Source organism: Cyanistes caeruleus, chromosome 7, assembly GCF_971803275.1.
Source record: "Cyanistes caeruleus chromosome 7, bCyaCae1.hap1.1, whole genome shotgun sequence".
Taxonomy (NCBI): Eukaryota; Metazoa; Chordata; class Aves; order Passeriformes; family Paridae; genus Cyanistes; species Cyanistes caeruleus.
Window position 1 is genome coordinate 23,470,185 of NC_141707.1, and position 27,852 is coordinate 23,498,036.

The 27,852-nt window shown below is 36.3% G+C and overlaps 1 long non-coding RNA gene across 5 annotated transcripts in view; it reads right to left on the reverse strand.

Moving 5' to 3' along the window:
• The window catches only part of LOC111932142 (uncharacterized), a 100,509-nt gene that overhangs the window by 68,023 nt on the left and 4,634 nt on the right, over positions 1-27,852 (reverse strand). For 3 of the 5 annotated variants that reach the window (XR_015288972.1, XR_015288973.1, XR_015288974.1), the window contains exon 2: positions 25,369-25,422. This is a non-coding gene — a long non-coding RNA (uncharacterized LOC111932142). Of the gene's footprint in view, positions 1-21,761; positions 23,140-25,368; positions 25,423-27,852 lie in introns of those variants that run through there. The other 2 variants (XR_015288976.1, XR_015288975.1) reach the window with 2 other exon arrangements.

Genomic DNA, 27,852 nt, shown 5'->3' on the forward strand with positions numbered 1-27,852 from the left:
AAGGGATAACAATGTCACTCAGCTGTGACAAGTAGTGCTTATAACCAACGTATCTTGATGTAACACAGTTTGAGTTAATATGGATGTCATTAAGCTGTTCAAGGACAGAAAGATTTAGGACATTGAAACACATCATTATATATTATATTATATATATTATATTATATATATTCCATTCTATTCTATTCTATTCTATTCTATTCTATTCTATTCTATTCTATTCTATTCTATTCTAATATTTATTTTATTTATTTTATTATATTTATTTTATTATATTATTATTTCATTATATTAATTATTGACTTTAAAATATATTATTATATTTCAAAATTAACAGTAAGTAGAATATTCCTGGAGTTTTCTCACTGACATGTTTTCAGTGTTCCTTATTCTGTGGACATTATGCCATATTAACCATATTTTGGCTAAATATTAAATTGCTCCTATAACCATGAGATAACTGATGGACCATTGTAACACTACAGCCTATCAAAATCTCTAATACACTGAGCATCAGCAGTCGCTGCAGCTGTCTCTGAGTTGGACTTCCATGCAATAAGGAGCCATATTTCACTGGTTAACAGAAAATGCTGATTTGAAAGGGACCCACAAGGATCATTATGTCCAACTCCTGCCTGAGAGCATTGTTCAAATCTTCTTGAACTCTGTCAGGTTTGGTGCTGTGACCACTTCCCTTGTGAGCCTATTCCAGTGCCCAACCACCCTCTGAGTGAAGAACCTTTTTCTAACATCCAACCTAAACCTCCCCTGACACAACTTCAGGCCATTCCCTTGGGTCTGTAACTGGTCACCACAGAGAAGAGATCAGTGCTGCCCCTCCTCTTCCCCTCACAAAGAAGTTCTAACTGCAATGTGGTCTCCCCTCAGTCTCCTCCAGCTTTAACCAAGTGCCCTCAGCCAGGCCCCATACAGCTTCTCCTCAAGGTCCTTCACCATCTTCATTGCCCCACTTTGGACACTTTCCAATGGCTTCAGATCAGTCTTATATTGCAGTGACCAAAGCTGCACTAATATTCAAGGTGAGGCTGCCCCACTGCAGCAGAGCAGAGCAGGGCAATCTCTCCCTTGCTCAGCTGACAATGCTGTGCCTGATGCCTCCCAAACATGTCTGTCTCTCTTGGCTACCAGGGCACTGATGACTCGCCAGTGACCAGGACCCCCAGGTCCCTCTCTGTGGCACTGCTCTCCAGCACCCCATTCCCCAGTTTATCCATTCATCCAGGCTTGCCCAATCCCAGGTACAGAATCTGGCATTTTCCCTTGCTGAATTTTATGTGGTTGGTGATTGCACAGGCCTCTAATTTGTTGAGATTTCTCTGCAGGGCCTTCCTGCCTTCAAGGGAGTCAAGAGGCCCTCCCAGATTTGTATCATCTGTGAACTTGCTTAATACCCCTTCCAGTCCTGTATCCTGTATCCAAGTCCTTTACAAAGATGTTGAAGAGAACAGGGCCTAAGATGGTGCCCTATGGAACCCCACTAGTGACAGATCACCAACCTTATGTCATCCCATTCATTACAACACTTTGCACCCAACGTGAGCCAGTTGCTCGCTCATCACATGGTGTGCTTGTCCAGCTGTGTGCTTACATGAATGGCTTCCCCTACATCAGAAAAATGCCTGACTAAGAATTGTTTAGCCTTCTCATACCCTTAGATCCTGAAGATGGTCTCTGGCCCTCTTGGAATACAGGGTTAAAGCTCAAGAAATGGCCTTCCCTAGCTGTCTGGGCATACTTACAAGCACCTGACCTGCAGGCCTAAATGAGAGACTCCTCTAGCTTGTGCTAATGTCAATATGTACATCCTTGAAGTCAAAGTTGCATATATTATTTATTCCACTGCTCCTCTGACTAACTCATCTAACCTTATAAATGATTCAATTTCTTCCAGAGACTTTTGGAGCTCTTCTGCTTCTTCGGTTCCTGACTTCAGTCTAACAATTTCATTTTACTCTTGTCTTTTCATATTACCTGTTCAAACCAACACCTAGTTGCAAAATTTGCAGAACTTTTTCTATGTGAACAGGACAGCACATGTTCTGATGAGGAATGAAGGCTCATCATTCATTTTCAGGAACATGGAGTCTTTTACAGTACTCTGAAAAAGTGGGGTTTTTATGCATCCATCTTTTTTATTGCATCCATCTTCACTACCAAGCACTGTATGTGCAAAACCACACGCTTTTGGGGTGAACTAGCAGAAATGGCTGAGGGTCTTGCAACCCTCTTGAACCCTCTTGGTTCAACCTGGTCTGCAAATAGGATCACTTTGAGGGCACATATGTCCTTCTAATTACCCTTTGCTGCTTCTGTGAACAACTTCTTCCCTCCTACCTATTCCTTTTCTTACAGAAATCAGTTGAATTTGTATAATTTAAACCTCACATTACTCCACTCTCATCCTTCCAATGCATTTGAATGGAAAATGCACTTGGAAGAACTCTCCACATGCTACTAGGCAAGTCAGTAGTGATGGCTACTTCAGTCAAGCACAATTCTATATTACTACCATATTGTGCTGGTAGTCCTTCCCCACTGTAAGTCCTCCATTGTTTCCAGTCAGCAAAAGATGGTTCCTTATTTTATTAGCTCCTAAAATCCTCACTGTATGACTATACTGATCCACATCCAGGTGAATTTTCAACATGTCAAACCACAGACAAAATACCTTCCCCTCTGTATTAAACTTCTTATCTGACACATATTGCCTAAAAGAGAGCATTAGTAATGCTGACAGTAGAGCTAACTCACTCTCCTAGTATAAGTTCATTACTTGGTACTTTTCCTTAATGAGTTTTCAGATGAAAAAATTTCCACATGGATGCTCAGAAAGGAGACATATTCCTGCTCAGTACATTACAAATTAATTCATAGGTCAGCACAGCTTAATGCTGTTCCCAAGCAAGTGTTCCCAGAAGTCCCAGTGCCTCACATGAGCTAATGCAGCAGTACTACCATGTGCACAGTCATAAAAGAGTAACGAGCTTGCAGAATTAACTGGAGCTAATTCAGCACTGAAGTAATTTTAACAAAGAAGAAAAGTCCAGTGTGTGGTGGAAAAAACCCCCAACTGTTTCCTCCAAGAAGCCAACTGGCCACAATAAAGACAAGCAGGACTGACATAACGGGAAGTTAGGATCCTGAGTAGTCAAAGGTATTTACTGTGAAATTCATTAACGCATTAAAGGAAGTGGTGAATACTCAGCACTTCTTAGTCCATTATAAATTGCATACTGTATTTAACCGAAAAAAAAAAATTAAATCTTTTGGAAGGTTAATCTGAATTAAAAAATAAGGAAAGTCCTTGCCCAGAGGGTTCATCATTAGTATATGACATGATACATTATTATTATTGCTACATTATATGTCACAATTGTGTGAAGATATTTACATTTCCAAGCTTAACTCTGTTGAAGAGCCATTTGTTGTGATTTTTATGTTCATCTCTTTAGTTCTTCATCTAGATACGTAAAATGGAAAAAAACACAAAGAAATCTGAGCAGGAAAGATTACTGGACTAACAACAAAAACCTCACACTTAAAATAAGTTTGTATGTTTTCTTATTTTTTGCCAGTTTGGAGAATGCTTGGCTAGAAAAAAGAGAAGCCTTTGAAAAGACAGATAATACCATGAGAGTGAAGCTCAAAACCACAGAAATTCTTAATTGTAAGTAGACAAAGAGCATAGAAAGCAGAGTTCATTAGTCATATGTCCAAATTACTGAGCTTGTTACAAGGGATGTTTTCTAAAAGATCATGATTAATTCATATAAAATTTAATAATAAGACAAGAAAAGGTAAAGGAGAATGGTGAAGTACTGTGATATGTTTCCACTAAACACCACAGAGCAGGGATGTGTTTCATCTTTGTAATGTAACACATACTCTGCACCACTTTACAAATTAAATACCTCACCCTCATAGAAGAAAACATACTGCAACATGAGGCTTTGCTAAGCTAAGAGAAAAAATTGTAGTGCAGTATCCTAAGTAAATTGAAGCCAATTACCATCTCTCAGGAGAGAAGACAAATCACATGCATCTCTGCAGCAAGTGCTATGTTTGATGCATATATGAAAAGACATATCATGAACAATTTATAACAGTAAAGCAGGCATTGGTTCCCAAGCATTCCACACTTCAAGTACATTTCCTGTATAATAAAAGCCACATAATGTTTTTTGTCTCATAACCTACATTAAGGGGTAACAGGGAAAACACTATCACCCCTAAAAGTATTCATTGTTTTTATAGGAAACACACATAAAAATAAAAAAAGCACTTACCAGACCTTACATAGCATTACTGGTTTTTTCTATACCAGGAATTTCAGTATCACAGGGATATTTACTCTTTATTCTAAAACCCTAGTAGTCTGTAAATGGATCACAAACACCGCCTCACCATTTTCCTGATAGAGAAGTGTTTAGTTTGCTTTCAGAAGGCATAGCCTCAGGTACATGCTTATAGTGAAATACAAGCAAAGTACAGTCTTAATGAGTGAAATCTGTCATCCTATATCGAAGTGGGTCATGCCATTTTTTCCCTCAGCCTAATGCAGTGATATCACATCCAGCAAACCAAAAGAAGCAGTTTAACAACATATCATATAACAGCAGCTATACTCAAAGATAATATGCACAGGTTTTTTAATTATGTTACACAAACACTGTAAATTGTATTAAAAATTTCTTTCCCAGAGATTTGGACCTGACTGACTGAATTGAACAGCCAGAAAAATTTACACTTCTTCAATTTTTCTTCTTGTTGCTGTTACAGGGTATGACAGTGATGGGTCTAATTTTATGACTGCAGGAAGCTCAGTCCTGGTATACACTTCAGAGATCCCAGCTCTGATCTAAGGAGGGAAATTGATTGACCCAGAAAAAAATAACAGATTTTATCTCTGCGGAATATCAAAAGCCTTATCTTACCTCTTCATGCAAATATGCAGAGAAAGATCTGAAAAGCATGTGAAAGCATGCAATGTGAAAATTGTACAAATTTTCTCTCACTCAACTAAGAAACATTAAAGGAAATGCATAAACACAAAAATACACAGAGGGTAAGGGGATAGTAGTTTTAATTGATACAGTCAAATCCTAACATGTAGGACATGTACCATAGGTATCATTTATTCTTTGGATGGGAATTTGTTACTGCAAGTCCAGGGAACAGCACATTCTTTTCAAACTCTGAAAGTGATGAAACAAAAGTGGCAGAGCATATGCTACTTCCATGAATGTGTGCTGTGTAGAAAGGATGTTACTAACATCTCCCATCTGCACCAGGCACATCCTTAATTCATGTGTTGCAGAGATTGTTCAGAAATTAGGACAAGCAATAGTTTTTATTTTACTGTAAATCTTCACTTCATAATGCAGCATTTCAACCTAGAATCTCATTTACACATGCATTTTCAATTATATGTTTTAGCCTTAAAATCTATAACTTCTCCATTTAGCTTCTTCTTTTTTTCTTTTTTTATCAAAGAATAAGAATAAATTACCTGGTACATCCAGGTTGTGCAATAGGCAGCAGTAGTATTTAAATCACCTGCATTCTCTACCATGCCTTCTGAGTTCCTCACACAGCAGAATTTCAAGAGTTCCACATGGGGACACAAAGCAACACCCTGCTTGCTGCCCATATACATTGAAATCTATAGAGTGCAAATAGCTGGAAGGGGTACTTGGCCTCCATCGAGTGGGCCTATAGGGCAACTCTCAGTTCCTAGATCCAGCATGATTAGCCTATCTTCATACTGTGATCTGAGTTCACCAGAACTCTGACACTGACACCTTGTATGTCTTCATGATTGTCATGAAAATCAAGTCATAAAATTTAGTAGGCAACTAAAATACAAAGCCCCCCATTTTTTAGTTAAGCCCAGAATAATTGTCCATAGCATGCAATGTTTTTTAGTTAGGTGATTTATACTGTCAACGAAACAGGCAATTTGATGGCTGGGTAGTAAATTCTTAAAGTGATTTTGTGAGCCTGTATTTTTTGTTCTAACAATTATAATTCTATTTTTCAGACTGTTCATATATACAAGAATATAAAAGCCCTTTGTTTTGCTTCAGATTAAAATATGTAACCGACAATGCTGTTTGCTGGCTTGGCTGTTCCCAATACACATTCTGCAGAATTTGTCTAGCTGAAGCTAGAAATTGTAAATATTTTACAGTAAAATGATATTCCTATATTTTCTAGGTCAATGCTTTTTTCTGTTCCCAAATCAGGGAACAAACAGCAAAGTGAAGGAAATGCTTCATCTGAAGATGGAGTACAAAGGAGACCAATTGTTCTCTGCAGCTCACCACTGCTCCCACACTGCTACACAGCAGTGAAAACATACACAGAGCTGCTTCCCTTGGGAAACTAAGATCCAGATAGTAGCTCTCATTTAACATGGGGACTTAAATTCTTCAAGGAAGTAGTAGCTGGAGTCCTTTCTTCCATTTAGTCAAATCACTGTAATTAATTCGCCATTAAAAAGGTAGGATTTCTTTCCATCTTTACTCTCTCAGAGCTCTACATTCTCCTTTTTTATGCCAGGCTACATTAATCTGAAACAGGGACATTTTCCTGTTGTCTGTGTACAACATTCCTGGCTGAACTTTAGGCTGAAAACTCCAACACTGAATAATATTACTAATATCACAGAAAACAAATTCTTTTCCACAACCCATCTTCACCAGGTATTATGTGTAGACATACAAAGTGACAGCTGCAAGGTCCTTAATATAAAACTTCACTCATGCAAACCACAAAAACTCCCAGTTTTTATTTACCTTGTTCTGGATCCTTCAAGTCTGACAGTCCTTTACCTTTTTTGAGGTTATGGTCTCTTACATGTCTCTCAAGTTTCCTACTCTTTACTCAAGCACTTCACTTCCTCCTCTAGCAGAGGTGTTTACTTGTGCTGCTGCAAAGGAGGAGTGGAATTGAAAGGACAAGTATCCTGCAGCAACTCCAACTCCAGCTGTGGTCTTGGCAGATCGCAGAAGTTTAAATGAGGCCACTCCAGGTCAAGCCACACAAAGCATGTGGAAGGAAAATACTGGCAATTCACTAGGTGGCACTTTTATGACCCACTTGAATCTGAAGCCAAAGAAGATGCAATCACATTCTTCTGCTATGACATCAACAAGGTCAAACCATATTTCATCACTGAAAATTCTGTAAGACCTCTTTCACAAGCAAAAATCTGCGTCCTAAGCAAAACCCAACCTCATCTTTCTACTTACCTGAATTCCTGGGATATACTGAAGGAAGACTGAGACAAAGGACTTTTCCCTTCTATTCTCATTAACATTTCCATGGGTATCTACTTTCGGCTGCTAGAAGTGGTCATAGCCACAGAGTTCTTATTCACACCAGTGCCCTAAACCACTGCTTTATTAATGTGTTTTCACCTCAGCATGTAGGTATACCTTTCCTTCTGAAGCGCCTGACTCTGGGAAAAACTTTGGTCAATACAGCGCAAAAGCTAAGGCAGTCCAACTGTCTCATGATTGTCCTCTTGCCTTTCCAATCCATGTAGAGATTTAAAATGGCAAATGCAAGCAGCCTCTATCACACTGTCTGCATGATCGATTCTTTTGCATTTCTGCAGTTGAGGGAGTGCACACACACATAATAGGGTAGACAGGGTAGGCATGTAATCATGTGTAGCCCATACAAAAGAAGACACAGCTAAAAGGAGAATATCTTCATGCCCTTCCCCCATTCAGGAATTACTATCATCTTACAAGAGCCCTCCCTAAGGGCTGTATGTAGTCATGGTGACAAGACATCACCACCTGTCTGCCCCTGCAATGGAGGCAATGAGCCAGAATGCAAAGCTTTGTTTTGCTGCTGCTGCTGCTGAATGCATACAGCACATTTCCGAATAGCCTGATTCAAACAGATACCAGAGAAAATGACAACACTTTTCAAAACATAAAATCTGAAGAAAGTTTCAGATTTATTAATAATGGCATATGAAAATGAATCGATAAAACAAAGTGGCTTGAAAATCTACATGAATTAACATGCTTCACACTCTTCAAAATGCAATTTTAGTCATAAAATCATAAAAAAGGAGGCTTTATGACGAAAAGCTGAGAATGCCGACATTAGAGAAACAGAATTTAAAATAGGCTGCAACTGTTAACACACATCGCTTTTATTCCTGTGAAAACACACACAGACTATTACATACTGCTTGTCTGCTCTTAACAATGTCCAGCTTGCAGCAATTTGCCAGTTTTGGTATTGACTCCAAATATTAGCTGACCAAAAATCACAGAGAAACTGGCTAAAGTACTAGCACAACACCACTCAGAGAAGGGAAGCAGTAAACACTATAAATAATGAAACAAGCAGGTGAAATGCATCCCAACAAAGAAAGGAGACAGCCTAAATGTAACGGGAGCAGAGTATTTCCTCCTTATGCCAGATATCTAGCCTATACCTCAGGTTAGGCACACATTTGGCAGCACCTCACAGTTCTCACATGTGGCTGCATGCCCCTACCTCAGGCTGAGCTTGCACTGGGCAACCACAGTGGGAGTATCTCCTTTCTCTTATCTTCCCAGAACACTGGGCTTCCTCAAGGAAGAAATACAGACTGACAAGGATTTTTCAGTGTTCATCAAGTTCCCTGAAATGGGTGGAGAGTGAGGACTAAAAAGCAAGCTACAGAATTCTCTGTTTTGTGCTTGAGATTTACCATCAGGGATGGTAGATAAGTTTTCTGAGTTTCACTGTTGAATTGGGCTGAATCTCTATTTTCTTACATGGGAAAAAGCCACTAGACACCTGGATCTCCTATGGATCTACTCACTTGGGCTGCCTCTTCTCTGCATATGCTCCAACACTTCAATGTCTTTCTGGGAGAGAGAGGCCCAAAACTGAGCACAAGATTCAAGGTGTGCCCTCACTAGTGCCCTGTACAGGGTGTCTGTCAGTGCCCTGGTCCTGCTGGCCAGACTACTGCTGATGCATGCCAGGATGCTATTGGCCTTTTTTGCCAGCTGGGCACAGCTGGCTCATGTTCAGCTGTCAATCAATACACCCCAGGTCCTTTTCTGCCTGAAAAGATTTCCAATCACTCTGTCCCAAGCCTGTGGCACTGCCTGGGGTTGTTCTGCCCCAAGTGCAGGACCTTTCTCTTTGCCTTGCAATTGACCTTGGCCCATCAATCTAGCCTGCCCCGATCCCTCTGCAGATCCTTCCTGCTCTCAAGTAGATCAACACTCCCATCCGACTTGGTGTCATCTGAAAGCTGACGGAGGACGCACTCAATCCCTTTGCCCAGATTATCAAAAAAGATATTAAACAGTATTTTCTCAGTACTGAGCCCTGGGGAACACCACAGCCAACTGGATTTAACTCCATTGCCCACCACTCTCCGGACCCAGTCACCCAGCCAGTTTTTTACCCAGAGTACACACACACAAATCAGGAGCAGCAAGTTCCTCCAGGAGAATACTGTGGAAAACAGTGTCAAATTCTTCAGTAATACCCAGGTAGATGACATCCTCAGCTTTTCCTTCCTCCACTGAAACACCTTGTCATAGGTGTCACAGATTGTATCAGATGTTCTTCCATCAATTACTACATCATTTGTAAACAGAAACATTTTATCTTTCAAGCGGTTAGCAGGAAAGGCATAGTTTTGATAAAGCAAGGAGAAATTAGGAGTGCTTCAGTGTTCTCTGATACTAATTCTTTCAATTTTGACTAATCCTTACAACTGCACAAAGGTGAGGTGCTTATGCACCCTGCCCATAGTCACTCTCCCAATATATACCCATTTAACAGGGAGACAGAGGCTTTCTGGCATCAATAAACATAAAATCTTCATGCCCACACATATTCAACATATGCTAAAGGTCACATGTGCTAAAGTTAATCTGCCATCTTGTGGGTATGTATTACAATACACTTTTTTTATTATCAACCATGCAATATATTACAGACAAGTTAGTGTCTTGTATTTGTACATAAAATACCTAAAGGTTTCTAAGTAAAAATGAGAGACACAAATACAACCTACTATCTCGTAAATAAGACATACACAATGAGTATTGTAATTCCTAAAGAAGTAACCATAGAGGAATATTACCCAAGATAGAGTTGTAATTCTAGTTGGACAGACATTCTAGGCTGGAAACTTGGTCACTTTGAAACAAATAACAACATAGGTATAAATTAAGATTTAAGTTCATAATAAATTAGTGTAATTTTTAAAAAACAAACAAAAAAACCCCTCTTTTTAAAACACAGGAAGAAAGATTGGCCATGAGGTGCTGAGTAACAGCTTCATTACTGCTTTGGCTGCCAGTTAAATTGTATACCACATAGAGCAAGTGCCAATCCAAAGGTAAAGTCCAAATGGCGTCTGCAGTGGTACAAACATCAAAATTCTATTTCCCTATAGATATATAAAAATTGCTAGAAAATTATGACCATCAAAGAAAAAAATTCTTAAATGTACTTAAATATAGCTCTAAAACGCAAACAACTCTTTCTATTCTGTGTGGAATATTGTTACATTAATACATGACAATATAATGAAATTATGTAAGTTTAGTTGGTGATTAACTTCAACAGTGTCATGAAATGTTGGTCCCTGGCAGAAACTCACAAATTTCTATCACACTTCATGTTCTTTATTTGTTCTTACTCTAATAAAAATCTCTCTCTAGTCATGAATTGTGGAAACTCTTTATATAATTAGAGGTAAAACATTAATTCTATTTTGTATACAGATAATTTATTTCAGTGTAATCCATCAAGACACTTTTCTTCATCTCTGATGATAATGACTATTTGCAAAGCTATAAGACTCTGAGGTGCTTTCATAGGAATATTCCTACAAGATAGAAGTAATACACGAATATAGAGACATCATGTGTATAAAACACTTTGCTTTTTTAACTAAGTTGGAGATCAAAACTCTGGTTATGTCTTTGCAAAACGTATTTAGTGTGTTTCAATAAAAACATTTAAATGGACTCAAAGGAGGGGCAAATAGCTTTCTAAACCATCATTGTTAGAGCCATGATGTGTATCACTCATGTAAGTATTGTGGTAAGGATTCACATTTTTCTTCAGCAGAACTGAGGATTTAGCTTCATTCTTAGAAATGAAACCTGGAATATTTATGGGCAAGCCTCAGTAAAACAGCCATCTCCACTTCGGAAAAGGAGAAAATAAATCTGAAGGAATAGCAATAAAAAGTATGCCTCAATAGTTTATGATGTCCCACCAAAATGCTTTTCAAGAGGAAAAAAAAATTTCTAATGAACACTTGGGATGTTTTTTCAGACAGAAAAAAGTCTACAGACAAAGATAATCTAAGCAGTAGATAGACATGAAAGCATTGCAGATATTCTGCTGTTTTGAGTCCTTGCATGAATTTGCCTAGGTGCAAAGCTATGTCACAGGGAGATCAAGATCAGCAGAAGACTTGCTGATCTCTGAAAAAAGAAGACCCTCTTTTGGGTCACCTTTTAACGCCAGTGTAGCTGATTTGGACAAGGAGATGTCAGGGGGCAAAGGAGAGGTAATTGGTAAATATAATAATATTCTTGGTTTAATGATTACATTAAATATTTTCATAAAAGACTAGCTTGGTAGCCTGGTGAGTCAAAATTTTGCCTTCCCCCATGCAAAAAATTACTATACTTACCAGGTTAAAGATGAGAATGCCTTCTTCCACTTTTATAAATTACTATAACAGACACTCAAATTCAACTATGACACAGATTTAGAAAAGCTTTTGTTAAAAACCTAGTCATCTGGTGAAAAATAGAACTCTATCAACCTAGTCTAGCATTTTTTACAGATTTCATCTCAAAAAATAAAATTAATTTTCTAAGTGAACAATGTTCTAAATAACAAAGTCAGCTTTCTCCATTTCTCTATCACCCTACTGCATTTAAAATTCTACTGTTTTGAGTACACTCACTATCAGAAAGTGAAGAAATAAAAAATAAACACAAATAGTACATCATCTATTTACATACATTCATATCTAAAGCAGAAAGAAGCAGACAGGAAGATATCAAGCAGAACAGGAGGAAGCAGGGAAATGAGAGAGCCTGGAATGTGGACAATATACTCAACCTAACAAGCATTGCAGTAAGATTCCAGGGTAATTATTCCTATCTTATTTCTGAGTAATAAAAAGATGACAAATACGAAATACAAAAATTGCAAAAGGGAGATAAATCTTGAAGACAAACACTGAGGCTTTTGAATTCATATTAATATGGATAGTAGCATGAGAACTCTTCTCATTTACAGAATCTGAGATAAATAACAGAAGAGTTAAGACTAATAAAACATTAACAATTTTCTCTCAGTTCTCATATAGCTTTGTGTTATTTATTCTGAAAAAGACTGGGTATTAATAAGGGTAAATGAAGCTCTAATCTTGCGTTATTTACAAAGATGATATAAAAAGCTCTGAAATCCAATAAAATTTTCTTAATATCTTTAATATTACTGCCATAAAATGGTAAGAGAGTCCCAGAAAGAAAACAAAACCCGACTGCTAGTAGGTCTTCATTAAGAAACCAGGCTGCACTTTAACTCGCTAGAAGCAATTCACAGATGATGCTGGATGTGACCAGTCAGAACAGATAAGGAAGAAAAAAATTTTCAAAAACTTCACCATGCCTTTGTGTTTACTCTAGTTTACTGTATGTAATCCTGAAGTTTTTTACTCTCTCTCAGTAAGCAACAGCTTAAATCTAAAAATCATTTTTAGCTATGTACAACCTGCTACCGTGACACTTAAGATCTTTTTCATGTCTACTTGTGATGTCACCATTTTACCACTTATCCTCTACTTCTGATTAAAGGTCAAATACAAGATTTTGCAGTGAAGAGAAAAACTGTTGGCCTGTTCATGCACCACTTTAGCAAACTGAATGGCTGACAACTTATGGTCTGACTAATGTGAGGTGACCGAATGAAGGATCTTTAAATCACCACATTCTAAATTAATTTCATGGCTAAAACAATATCTGTGTAATGACCACACATAATTATGTGGTCTTGCATGACCCTGTTCTCTTTGTCAGGACCTATATAAAGGTACCCTATAAATTATTTCAAATTATGAAAACCATGGGATCAGTTCTGGTTAAATACCAGTCTTTGATTCCATGGATTACATTTTTAGTGAAGAGTCTCCTTAAAAACTAGCTATCATATTCTGAATTGATAAAGTAAACCCAATTAAGCAAAAACCAGAATTACAGTAGGTCAACAACTAATAAAAATAATGGTTATTTCATGGCAACTTGCAATAAGGACACTCTAAAATTCTTATTGACTTGCCTAATCCTAGTAATATCCTTCTAATGTGTTTTTATAGACCATAACTCTGCAGTAAAGCAAGCAGAGTTTGTGCATAAACAAGATGACCTAGTTTTCAACATCTGCAAGTCTTAGCTTGAAGCTTGTTTGTTACTTGAAAAGGCAATTAAAATTTAAACAAGTGTGAAAGAACAAACTTATTTTCCTTGAATTCCTGTGAAAAACCCAGTTACACATTAACTAATATTTAATACAAAGCCACATCAGAACTCAAAATAGCGGGAGATAATTAGTATTAGTATTTTTTAGAATAAAACAAACCACAGATAGATAATAAAACATACTTGAAAACACACAAGAGCAGTAGGGGTAAATGATTCAGATTAGGTTGGGCAATTCCTTTCAAATTATAAACCATGTACAGAAAGTATAATTTCACAGGACATTCTTCAAGTAAGAGATAAACTGTGAGTCAATGAACTAAGTGACTTGTGTACTATTGTATAGAATTCATTAAAAATCCAGACACTCATCTTGAAACAGATAAACACTCCACATAAAAGGTAACTTTCAAATATCAATATTTACAGAGATAAACTCATTACTGTTTTCCTCTGACAGCAATTTTTTTAAATTTTATTTGCATCTTTTACTATTTAACTAGGATGGATTTGCTGTTAGTTATTGAACATGATGCTTATTACAAGCAGAAAGGTGATACAGATCAAAATAATTTCTGTTCCGAAGAGCTTGTAAACCAAACATAGGAAAACACAGGAAACACTGCCTAAGGACCAAAGGACATTACAGCACTCATTTTAAAAGGAAGCTAAAGAATCCAAGTAATTTATACATCTTCATGTCCTGAAAAATGTTCTAGAAGACAAAGATGCAACACCCTAATATACATTATACTAAAAAACTATACTGAGTAAATTCAGCTCCATCCCTGTCACTGCTCCAAAGGATGGCGTTCTAGTTAAAACACAAATGCTGAAGTAAGCAAGATTGTATCCAGTTACCAGCTCTTCTGCAGGACTTCAGACTATTGGCTGAGACTGTTACTCATTTTCTTTACTTCCATCTGTGTTCAGAGTCCAAATATATGTGTTACACAAATATATGTAACATCTGCATAAAGAAGTGTTCTAGACTCTCCCCATGAAAAGTCTACTTGTTCTATGTAAGGCATATAAATTATTTTCATGACAGAATGTGGCATTCTACAGACAAGCGCTCAATACTATAAACAAGATTTCTGCTTCCACAGACTATAGCATTCATAAAAGAAATAACTGATAAAGATGAAAGATGGGAAATAGAGTAATCTCAGGACACTAACACACTTTTAAAATTAAGTATGTATTGCCACTCTTTGTGAACATACATTTAAAACACAAATATTATTCAAAAATATAAATTAATTATCTGATTGCATAAATATCTGATCTTGGTGCATTAAAGGAATGTAGAAGAACAGGTTGCCATTAGCACAGAAATATTATTTCCTTATTATACAGTTTTATGTACTTTCTGCTCCTTATATTTTTCTAAAATTCAGTCTTCATATTGTTGTGATTTCTTTATTGTTTCAATTACCACCTACTCAGACCTTTTACTCATTTTAATACAAAGTATTTTCAAAGCATGAATACACCAGACAGCATATAAATATATGCTTTTACTTTGACACTGATACTGGGTAAAATCACAGAATAGAAAATAAAGACTGTGGTTTGGAACTGGAGATGTTAAATTAACTGATCAACATCAAAACAGATCAAGGAGAACTAAGTCTCACCAAACATCACTTTTTTCTGAATACGGGTTTATTTGATCAAAGTAACTATGTTGACATCAAATGCCTTGCAGAGTCTTCTAATAGGCTTATATGACATTCTGAGATACAGAAAGAAAAAATTAGTAATATATAAACTACAGGTACCCAGACATAAATGTAAATGAGAGGCTTCTAATACAATGGAACATTTCCAAGCAGATTCAAATTGGCTGGTTTTGGCAAAGAGTAATACAGACCTAGTTATCATAACCTAGATCATGGTCTTGCATCACATTCTGGCATACTCACTCAAGAAGAAAAGAAAAGAAGTTGAAAAAGTTAAAAGATTCTAGAAACAATTTTAGACCTTAATAATGATAAATGAAAACTGTTATTCACACACCAACTATTCAACTGAATACTGAAGCAATGTGATTATCATCTACCTATTATATGCAGAAGATATTCCTTCTACATTCTTAAAATGCAGTGAGATAATATGGCTTGCATACTGTTCTCTTCAATATCATAATATTGTAATAGATGCAAAACCCAACACCCAATCTCAGAATATCTGCATAAGAGCTACAGCCCTATTTGCTATGATTTACACAACTTACTTTACTCTCACAAGGAGGAGTTATTAGAATTACTATTAGAATCCTAAAATTAAAAATAACAGTCAAAATCTCTTCAAGAAACATAAAACAGCAAGAATTAGAAGGTTTTTTTTAAAAAAAACCCATACATAGAAACATCTCTTTGGATTCAAAGGTATTATCACACACATGAGATTATATGCTTTGGAGTTCAAATTTCCAGAATTCTTTTTCACCAGTAAAACAGCTTTACTTATTAACAGATATTTCTTTAAGTCACATACATCTCGTTATTGAAGAATTTTGTCTTAGAGTAATTTATGTTCGGATTTTATCATTCTACATCCTTTCTTTCTCTTAGACAATTAATTTGCTTGTGGAACCATCTGAGAAGAGATTGCAGGTTAACCTGGTGGCTATTAGCCAACAGCCAGTTTCCCTTCCAAGACAGCACCTCTGGGCACATGGTCAGGCAAATCAGCTCACTCCAGCCTGACTCTCCCCAGACAGGGACACAAATGATTCATTCCTCTTGACAGATAAGCTGCTGACATTTCCATCTCTGTTTACTGGGTTAGCTGACAGATTGCTGACATGATCCCTTTGTTTTCTCCCTATTCTCCTTACATTAGAGCGAGGAACTCTAGCAGGTGAACAGCTACTCTCTGCGACAGAATAGAAGCACCATGTGGAGTCCACTATACAAGTGGTTTCATTTTTAGAGTATAAAAGTTAAGCAATCATGTCAAAAATATACATTGCAAAACTCAGTTTGACAAAAAAGTATCACAAGTCGTGATACATACTAATTTCACATACAGATGTTATTTTTCAAGGAGCACAAAAGGTTTTGCAAAGATTTCAGGAGGTACTGCAAAAACACTTATGAACAGATCTTGATTCATAAAGAAATTAGATCATACCTCTTTTTTAACTTGAATGAGAAGCAGTTTAAATTCTATAAGCTAAAGTATTTTAATTTTGGAACTTGTGAAAAGAAATACACCTTTTTATAGTAAACAAGTGACTTAAATAGCTTCAGGAGTCTAAGAGTCTGATCTAAAAGTTTCTCTGCCTATACAATCTGTATATACTAAAATTTTCGTGCTGCTTTCCAGATCCATAAACTTTAAGCAAGTTAAGCTTGACATTACTCAACTGTAAAACCACAAAAATATTAATTATATGTAGGATTACACAAATGAATCTTCCTAGGAACAGAACTTCAAAACCCCTACAGGACATAGAGAGAGAGGACAGACCTAAATACAGGATTTTCAGAATTTGAAAAGATCACTAATGCTCTGAGAAGCAGAAAAAGCAGTGGACCCATAAACTTTTGACACTGCTAGACCAGACATCGTGGGGCACACAAAAACATGGAAAGCTATTTGTTTATTCATTGTTCACTGAAATCTCACTAATTTGTGACAATACACTGGGCTTTTTTTTCCAGAGAATAAATCATCATGGGCAAAAGACATACAGCGTTCTGCACAGAGGTTTGTCTTACAAGGATAGTTTAAAACCTAGAACACATTCTACACAAAACAGCTTTTTTTAATACACTATGCCTTTAATATGCCTATTTGAATATACTCCAAAACCTGAAAAAGTTCCAATGTGCCCACTCCCTCTTCTCTCTGCTACCAATCCCATTTTTGCAGCTTCTTAGACCTAGTAAGTGCTGCTTGCACATAGCTAAAAGAGTCTCTATTAAAAAAGAAGCAATTAATGATAGCCTTCTAAAGTAAAACAAAATTAACTTTCCCATATCTTTAAACTCCTTTCTCAATATATTTGTTTCTTGCCAGTTTTAATGGGAGAAGGTGAAAAATGGCACTCAGCACTGGATCTGCCAGAACTTTACAATTCATGACACAGCATCTAATGGGAGAGTAGAAGAGAGTATATTTGAGTAATATAACTTTAAAAATGGGCTAAGAGTGGAATAGACAAATTTATATTGTGAAATAAAAATAACTTTTAATTCCTATCAACTTCTGAGTTTAAATTTTATGTAGTTTTGAAAAACAATTCTACAGGTCAATCTTTGCTTCCCCCAGTATTCATATCCCATACTGAACCTCCTGTCTTTTACAGAAAAGCAAGGGTTTTCCTGATTCCAAATGCCTTTCAGTTTGTCTTAGGAAGACTTTAAAACACAAAACTGATTTTGGCAGAAATCTTTTTATATTTTATAAAATGGAGACCTGCAAGTAAATTCAATTTGTGGTCAAAAGAGACACAATGTTTCCTTCAAATGCATGGTGGGATAGCTCAAAGTGCCTGTAAAATGTGCTCACTGATGCAAATGCTTAAAACATTATCTACTGCCAGTAGCTGCACCACTGGCAGTAGACTACAAGTGCAGAAAATGTCTATCTACTATAGCAGAAAACTGACACTTTATAACTGAGCAGAAAAAGCCTAGCAAAAGGAACAGAATAATTTTTAATATATATAACAGTAAAAATCAAGTTTTAGACAAAAAATTTCATCTACTATAAAATCTTGTCTTACTAAGAGCACACAAAATAGGAGCTATCTAAAGATAGATTTAAGTTACTGTGTCCTCAGTCTGTGGCATGAATTTCTAAAGAGGTTTTTGTACTGGGTTATCTTTGTACTATTAACAATACTATGCATATTTTATCACCATTTCCCTTTTGACAGAACTAGGACTCCACAAACACAGAAATCTGGAAGCAGAGTGTAAGCGTTTTAAAGCAAACATCTAAAATATAAATCTAAAACACTACAATTGGTTTCACCATTACTGACCTTGTGTTACATAAGGAGGTTATTCTGGATTTTCTTTCTGGTATTATCTAGTATTGCAACAAGAAACCAAAATTTTAAGGCTCCTGGAAGCAAATAAAAGTCTGTCATGAATCACATTTTCTGCTTTGAACTGCTAATAAGGCATGTAGGGAGCATGACCAAATTCTGACTACACACTATGGACCCTTGCTATGAGACCAGAGAGTTTTACTATTCATAATTCCACTTTTTAGTTAATTTAAGTCACATACAATTAAATATTTTTTTTAAGACCATTACCCTTCATTATTTTGAAGTTAGTGATGTCACATTTCTGGCATCAGGATTTTCTGCATGTAAGTTTAGGTGCTCCAACACCATGAAAGTCTGTGACACTTGAGTTTTAAGTCCATTTAGTGACCTTTAGAAAAAAGAGATCTAAAGGCAATTTTAAAAAATTAAAATAAATTAAAAAACCCAACACCCTGGTCCATTCAGATTGCTGATATAAAGGGAGAAATTAAGTAACAACCCAAGAAACAATCCCATCCTTGTGAAAAAGTATTTTTTAATCCCCCATGCCTTAGGTGCTTTCAGGCAGCTCAGGAAGGACCAGGTCAACTTCTGCAAAACTAAGCAGAGTTCTGCTGTCAAGGATGTATTACTCATCTTACTTGAGCTCCATCTAGCTCAAGACATAGAGAATTTCATTTTGTTAAATCCAATGTATGCAATTATCAGGGTAAATGGTGAGCTATATTTCTGGAGCCAAGGCTAACCAATAATTAGATTAATATTGTATAAAGTGACCCCTTGCTATTTATAAGTGATTTGACAAGTACTGTAGCAGGCATTTTACACATGTGTCTGGGTGGGTCATTCTCTTCTCACTCAGAGTATTTATGCCTATTAGGTACTGCAACCTAAGTGTGTTGCAGGACTAAACTTTATGTCTTAATACCCCAAAATGCTGCACATACAAAAGCTGCTGTTAGTTTAAGAGAAATAAAATTTTCAGAAACAGCTATTTTTCTTCTCTTAAAAGCAAGCCCACAAGGGAATGCTTTTAAGACGTGTCACGCTAGATATTTTCTTTGTAGACCTTGTTAATCTTCAGTCAAATAAGTATTTGCTTATATTATTAAACATCAATTAAAAAATGTATTGCAGTAAAATTTATTGAAACACACAGCTGCCAAATAAATATGGAAATCGTGACTGAAGTATCTTACAATATGAGAAGAAAAAAATTAATCAAGTAACTTTTTTTATAAATTGTACATACATACACAAAATAAAAAGTTGAGACCAATAAATAATAACACCAAAAAGAATATTGCTCATTTATAATATCTACTGAGATAGTTTTACATATTTCTTGTTTGTAAAAAAACTGTTGAGGCTCCTACACTTAAAATTAGACTTACTATATCAGTTTTGTTTGTGTTCTTGGCTGCGACATCCTTGGCTGTGCAGCCCCTACACTGCACTCTCGTGTGCTGGTGTGGTAATGCAATAGCTGGCTACTACTTGTTTTAATAGTGTGCTATCTCTTCTCTACAGACACACACCATGGGAAAGGAGTGACATAGAAGTTACCAGCATGGGAGAGAACTCCTTCAACATAATTTTTTTGCTGCTGGAGGATTCAGCAAGAAAAAAATGATTAACACACCTGCAAGTGTTCTTTTCTGAACTGGCACTACTAAATATTCATTTTGCAAATGAAATTGACTGAAGAGAAAGTAGTCAGACAAGCTGTTACTATCACATTATGGTTCAACAATTATTATTCATAGAATAATAATAAAACATTTTAAGTGGAAAGAACCTACTGTAACTCCTCATGCAATTCCATGTCTTGGCTGTAACAGGAATTGAGATACCCAATTCCTTCAAAACAATAAGTGTTTCTTGGCTTTATCAGACCTCTGCTTATCCTACCTATAATGACTGTGACCATATTGGTGCACTTCTGGACCAAATCTAGTGAGCTGTTGACATGGTGGTGATTGGTGAAAGGTTGGACTCAATAATCTTGGGTGTTTTTTCCAGCCCTAAGGATTCTGTGATTCTAACTGCACAGTACCCTACTATCATCACCTCAGTCCTGCCATCACCTCAATCCTGCAGATGTTTCCAAATTTATAATCAGTTGTACTTATGCTTTTTAGGCAGCGCCAGGAATCTTAAAATAATTTTTAAACATTTGAATAATGTGCTATCTCTACTGCTATGCTAAAAATCAACATTTAGAAACCCTGGGAAAAATTGTTTAGCTAATTTTTGATTATGCAATTGTGATGCTTATTTGCAAGTATTATGTTAGTAAAAAAAATGTATTGAGGAAAAGAGGAAAGGGATTGATAGAGGATCATCTAAAAAAGCTATAAAACAGCTATAATCCAAAACAATGTCTAACAATGGAAAAACTCTGGCTGCAGTCCTTTCTGCAATGTCACTAATGGTTGCTGTGGAAATAACTGTCATTAATCCAAAACTGAAAGCAGGGAGCATCTGGGAACTCACAGCTCAGTCTGCAGCATCTCTAGCGTTAAATTTCTAATGTAAAAATTTCTCACCCATACATCATATTCTCTCAATCCTTTTCTGCCTCCCACCCGGCTGCACCTCCACCCACCCTACTTCAAGGCTGTACTGTTTGTGCAAGGTAATGTTCATCGCTGCATATAGTAAAATGATTCTACCTTCTGTTACCCAACAGTTCTTCTTTTTCAATCCATATCATTAATAGTTAGTCACAGAGCTATTATTCATTCTTTGAACTGCTAAAATGAGATATCACTGATAGGTTTATATCCTTAGCAACTGCACATAATATGGAGAACTGTATTTTGCTCAGCCATATCATCACATGTTCCTATTTCTGCTTGCAAACAGATTTTTGTTGTTGTTAAAGAACGGGTGTCAACAAGAGGCTTCAACAGGGTATTTCATACCAGCTAATATGTACAGCATGTCTTTACCACCCCAGCAATGTCACTAGTTTGAGTGACTACAGTCTTTCAGCCCAAAAGTATTTCTCTACCAGCTAGTACTTATTAACCCTTGGTTCTACTGTAAAAATATACATAAGTACATATATATACTAAATACATATATGGATTTCTCTTAAATAATTCTGCCTCCTTATATGTAGAAGTAAGGCAGATATGTTAAATTGACTAAAATATTTGATTGCATAGTGATAATTACACCTGTAAAAATAGATGCTTATTTTAAAATGTTATATTTACTATATTTTACTTTAACTATTTACTATATATTCCTTCATTTTATTCCATATGCACAATAGGGAATACACCAAATAGGAGAGATAAAATTGTGACATTCTTTAAAGAAAATATAATTGTTTAAATAGTCATAATCAGGTTTATTATGTACTAGGACAGAAAATACAGGATATGCAAGAACTTTAAAAAATAACATATCTAAATTTAAATACACATTTGCATTAACATACTTTTCTATTATAAAGGAAGAGGATTTGGAAGACTTCCTTCTGTTATAATAAACATGAAGGAAATTCAGTAGTGAGTTGGTCTTTCAACATAGACCCAAACTGGACAGATCCTCGTCATATATAATTTATCCCTTTTCTAAGACGGGAACAATGTTCATGAATAAGGAAAGTCGTAAGGTCAGAGAATTCTACAGTGGCACGACTACTTAAAAGCTGATATCTCCATTTAAGTAAATTCTCCATGTGATAAGGAAGATTTGTCCACTGTTCAAATCTCGTGTCTTGTTTCTGGATACTTTTTGGACAGAACTGACCGTGGATTTCTTGCAATTCTACATTCCTTTTAGGTCAACCATGCTTCAGAAACACCACAAGGAATCCAAACTCCACAAACTTAATACAACTATTCCCCCCTTACAAGGGAGACTTTTGTTCATGTGATGCTAGAGTAACATTGTGTTCCATACACAAACCTAGCTGGTATGGTCTGCTTTCCATTTCCATATATGCGACCATGTTAAAAAACAAACAAACAAAAAAAACAAGCCCAACAAAGCTTTAAAAAATCATATGTGGCATTATTTATTACAAAATTTTGTTCCATTTGTCCCTCTTTTTGTTTTTCTTTTGCCAAACCCTCACTTTCTTAAACATTTCCTAAAGAAAATCAGAGCCATTACATTTCACAGTCAAAAATACTTTACCTGAAAAACAAAGAGACAGAATGACTTGAGTTTTGAATGAAGGATATGAGAACTACAAGATTCAGGCTTCAAAGACAGCCAGAAAAGTCCATTACCCTTTTCTCAGAGGATATTATCGACTCAGACAGCACATGGTGGTTTTCTGTAGGCCTAAGTCTTCTGAAGGAAGGCAGAAATAGGGCAGCAGATGAGGTAGTGTTTCTTGAGGAGCATAGGATAAAGTCAAGTCAGGGTTCTGAAGGGATACCATTAATAGCAAAATGGGACAAAGATATGTGGGGAAGTACTTAACACTTAAACTAGAGTACATCTGTCTATATTTTTTTAAAACAAAGAAGATTAAATTACAGAGAGGAAAAATTAAATAAATACCACTACCATATTACATGCCACCCCTACTCTTCAGGTATATATGCACCTGCTATGCCAAGATCTTCAAAACAGTGTCTCTTCAGTAGCTCTCCCCTGAAAAGAAGTATTTTTGTTTTGGCCTTGAGAGGTGGAGGATTTCTTGTAATATCTCCAGCTGAATTTGTCTGTTTAACATAGATATGTGTATATATATCATGCATATATTCACACAGTTGCACATACAGTCATGAATCTTTCCATTTCTTCTTCCTATTGAAAATGCTACAAAAGTCTATCTTGTCAGTTATCTTTACTGAAAATAGAAAAGGATTGTTTTTATTAGCAAATACTTTATTGTTATAATTGTGGTTATCCATTCCTTTAGTTAGTTGCTATTACCAATGGAGATTTTTCTCAGTCTTTCCCCAGTGACGCCCTATTTGTCACTATTCCGGGCATTAATCCAAGTCCAAAGATAGGAATGAAAATTATAGGCTCTTCCTACATAGCTTTCCTTTTTAGCAACTTCATGCAGGCTCTACATTAGCAACTTCTAACTTCTCTCAGATTTCTTCCTACATAAGTCATTCTCCAAATTGATCAAAAGTGGAAAAAAATCAGCTCAAAGCTCAAAGGAATATTATGCTTCAACTTCTTACTGAAAATACTTATTTTTCCTTTTTCTTCCAAATTCATATAAAGGTAGTAGATTTGGGGGGGAGCAGGGGGTTTGGTTTGTATCCTTGAAGCATTTTCTATAACACATACTACATTAATATCTGAGATAAAATATTAATGGATTTTTCTTCGCAGTAGTTTCATAAAATTGAAAATATTGTTGCCCTCACTTTAGCAGTAGAGAACTCATGAACAGATAGTGAACTGCATGAGCAACATCATAAGAAAAGTATATGCTGAAATCAGGAATACATTTCTGAAAATACAATCCTTTTAATTCGTAATTCTTGTCATTGTTTTGGAAAATATTGCTATGTATTTTTACTGTTGTTTCATGATGTTTATTAAATGGAGTGTTGAATGCAACTTTTTTATTTGATCTAATTCATCACACCATATTAAGGGATAGAAGCTCAGTTATGGGTCATGATTTATTCTGCCAAGTGTTAACAAACAAACAAGTTGGAAAAGCTAATAATAATATGTATTAAGTAACCAATAAAAAATAGATAACCAAATTTTATTCACTCCTAGTCTGAATTATTTGACGGCAAGTCTATTTTGAAGCAGGAGACAGAACCAAGGTGTCACTGTAACCATCTGTCATATATGCTTTGACAAAGAGGAGAGATTTGTAAGGTACATCTACATCCTACTGCTAATGGAAAAATCTCTGTATGTTATATGGAGCCCCTACATACCAGTAGAAGTACGTTGGACCAAACATTGATCTCTATACGTTTACCAAATCCCTTGGTTTATATCAAGTAGATACTTAAAAGGAGATCTACTATTTTACTGAACTTCAAAGGAAAGTACATTTGCATGTAGCTCTTCAACCTCTAAAGTAAAATCAACAGCTCCTGCCAGATACTTCTTGGCTGCATTTCACAATGTAATGTTTTCATTTAGGATTAAAATTAGCAATCAGATATGATTACAAAGTGAATAGTGATTGGGAAGCACTTAATCACCTAACTAAGAAAAAACATTAGGATTGGCAAATCAGAAAATGCTTCTGAAAGAAAAATAGAAGAGGTTGCAAATGCAGTCAAAAGAGAAGCTAAATGGCAGGGAAGTCATTAGCAAAATAATACTTGATAAGCCTGATTCCCTTCTACTTGTTTTTGCCCAACCATTTAAAAATTATCCCTTCTCACAGTCCTTTCTATCTTTCCCCCTCTTTCTTCCTTCCCCTGGCTAGTCCTTTGGTGGAAGAAAAACTACTGTTCTTCCACTCCTTTTCAAAAGAAATCAGTCTTTCCCTTACTAACGGGTTCCAAACTTGCATTACTGCAGAACCAGCCACAGGATATGTACAAACAACTATGTCACACCTACAAATAACAAAAAAACACAAGAAGCACATCAAACTAATCCATTACATCCTGCAGGTATATGGAATTGATTAGCTTTTCTGCTACATTTGTACAATACCTTTGAGAATTTAGGAATTTCACTACTGACTGCTCTTTGCCCAAGATTTCTTCATTAATACTGTTTATATAAATAATATTTTAAAATAATGAACAAGCAAGAACTTATGGGGAGTTCATAGTTTCCAAAAGGATAGCAAAAATATTCTGCCCCTTGGTACATAATAAATAAACTATAATCAGTTTACTACTTGTAACATTTTACACCATAAAAAAGTTAAATACTTACGTCATTCAAACACCAACTTCATTGATCAGACTTGCAACATATTATCTCACCACTCTGCATAAAAATAGAGAGAAAGATGAGTTTGAAAGTGGTCAAGACTCATAACTGGACAGGCAATTGTAAGGAATGCCAACTTGCAAAGGTGGTCCTGAACAAGCCAACAGGCAGGAGTTTGACTAATCTCTGACACAGTCATCTTAGTTACTCTACATAAGTTTTGTCATGTTTTTATAATCTATCTCTATCACTTGATTTTATATTTATTTTCCATCCCTGATAGATCTTTTCGAGCATGGCAAACCGCCCACAGTGGATTCAGCGGCTGTGCCGAGCCTCTCCTCGCGGTCGGCAGCGCGTCGGTGGAAAGCCTTTCCCTCCCGTGCGGGGCCTCAGCGCGGTGCCGCAGCGGCCCCTGGTGCCCCGGTGCCGGCGCAGCGGCTCCGGCCGGGGACATTTGCGGTGCCGTAACGCGGAGCTCCAAGGCCCAGCAAAAAAACTGCGCTCCTTAAGCCTTGCTGGGTGAGGTGCTCGCGGTGTAAGTTTAGAAATGAACTCTATGAGGATATACCTGAGCAAGAACCACTCCGTTCTCCAAAGAGGAATTAAAAACAAAGCAAAGAACTTCAGGAAAGAATCCGTATTATGTATTAGGGATACAAGGGATTTGCATGTCAAAAGATGAGGAAAGGGGTCTGTTTATACTCAACAGTGTTCTAAATGAGAAGAAAAATGTTGAGTAAATTTACCTTAGTTTTTCAAATAAACCAGGAACTTACCATATTAAGGGCAACATTTTTATGCTACTACAAGTAATCAGTTCACCATCCACTTCAGAAAACACATGATACATTCCCTAAAAAAGAAGGGAATCGTGCCATTGACTAGGATTTGTTCTGAAGACATTCAAGGATGAAGGGACAAAAAGTACAGCTGAAACAACAAGCACTGGAAACAGAAATTAATACTGTAACACCTATTCTAATCCTTTGAAAGTAAGAGCACAAAAGCAGTAATCAAAGTAACTTGGTTTGTTTCCATATAGGATCTGCTAAGGCATTGGAAAAATACTATAATAAAAGCTCTAGGATTGCACATGCACCTTACCAGTGAATCAGTAACACCAGCAGAATACCAGCACATGCAGTATTAGCATCTTCTCCTATAGCTCAGAAATAGAACAGAATCAAGCCAACAAATGGGTAACACAGTGCCATAACACTCAGCATAAATCAATATCATGCTTGAGGAAAAGAAACTAAGAATACTGCACAAAAACACCTCTAAATATAATGTAAATATAAATATAAGTCTGCCAAATATGCCTCTATGGCCTTACTTTTGTTCTCTGAACACGGAATGCCTTCAGGCAAGCTGATGGCTAGTAAGTTATCTGTCACTTATACCTTACTTTTTTGCCCCTAGTTCTACTTCTCTTTAGATGTTTTAATCTAAAATCTGTTACAGCAACACTTCAAGAAAATCCCAATTTTTGTAACTTCCTCCTCACTCAAATTCTAGCTCATATACAGTAAACAATCAAGGAGACACAACTGACTCCTCAACTTCTCTTTTCCCCCCCAACAAGGGTAGTTCAGCAGGTAAAAATGTTGTATCCCCTTTAATCCTAGAACCTTAGTTACACACAAGCACAGTTAGCTGCTAACCCACATGCTGCCACAGCACTCATCTTTGGGTAATTGGAATATTAAACAAGCATTTATTCTCATAATTACTTTCTCAATTATGTTAAGGTAACAATAGTAGAGATGCCATGATTCAAAAGTACACAAGGAAAAATCTTCTAAGCTTCTAGAAAGATGAATGAAACTTCTAGGAAAGCAAATAACTGGCTCTTTTGGACTCATACACTTTAGCTGAAGAGTTACAGGGTGTAACACAGCAAGGCAGTTCCCAATTCAGTCAAGGCTTCTTAGTACAGCTCTCCAACAGCAGTGTGCCTGCTCTCTAGGTTTCATTGTGGATATTTTGAACTAGAAGAATTTCAGTTTTGATTTTCCTAGCTACAGATCTCATGAGTTAATGAGTCAGAGAGACAAACAATAAGTTTACATTTCAAATTTATAGTAATAAAAAATCATATGTTAAGCTTCAATTTCTCCTAGTTGGTTTAATGTGAGACTTAAATTAAATAAACAATATATTATTTGTCATAACCAACTAGTAAGGCACAGCCAGTTGCAGTTTAAGATTTTGTTTTCCCTCCATATGCTTCCTTTGACCATAACGGTGTAGGATAGGAGGCAGAAAATGTAATCAGTAAGACTGAAGCTGCAGGATACAAAATGAGAACCATCAATGAAAGGTTACCAACACTGCCTACACAAGACATATCAATGATAAGCTTAAAAACCCTGTTTCTCCAAAACAGATTATGGCACCTTCAACTCACAGGAGAGGAAAATTTGTACTGATAAATTCCAGGTCAGTTATTTAGCTTTTGTCCACTAACTTCACAAATACTAC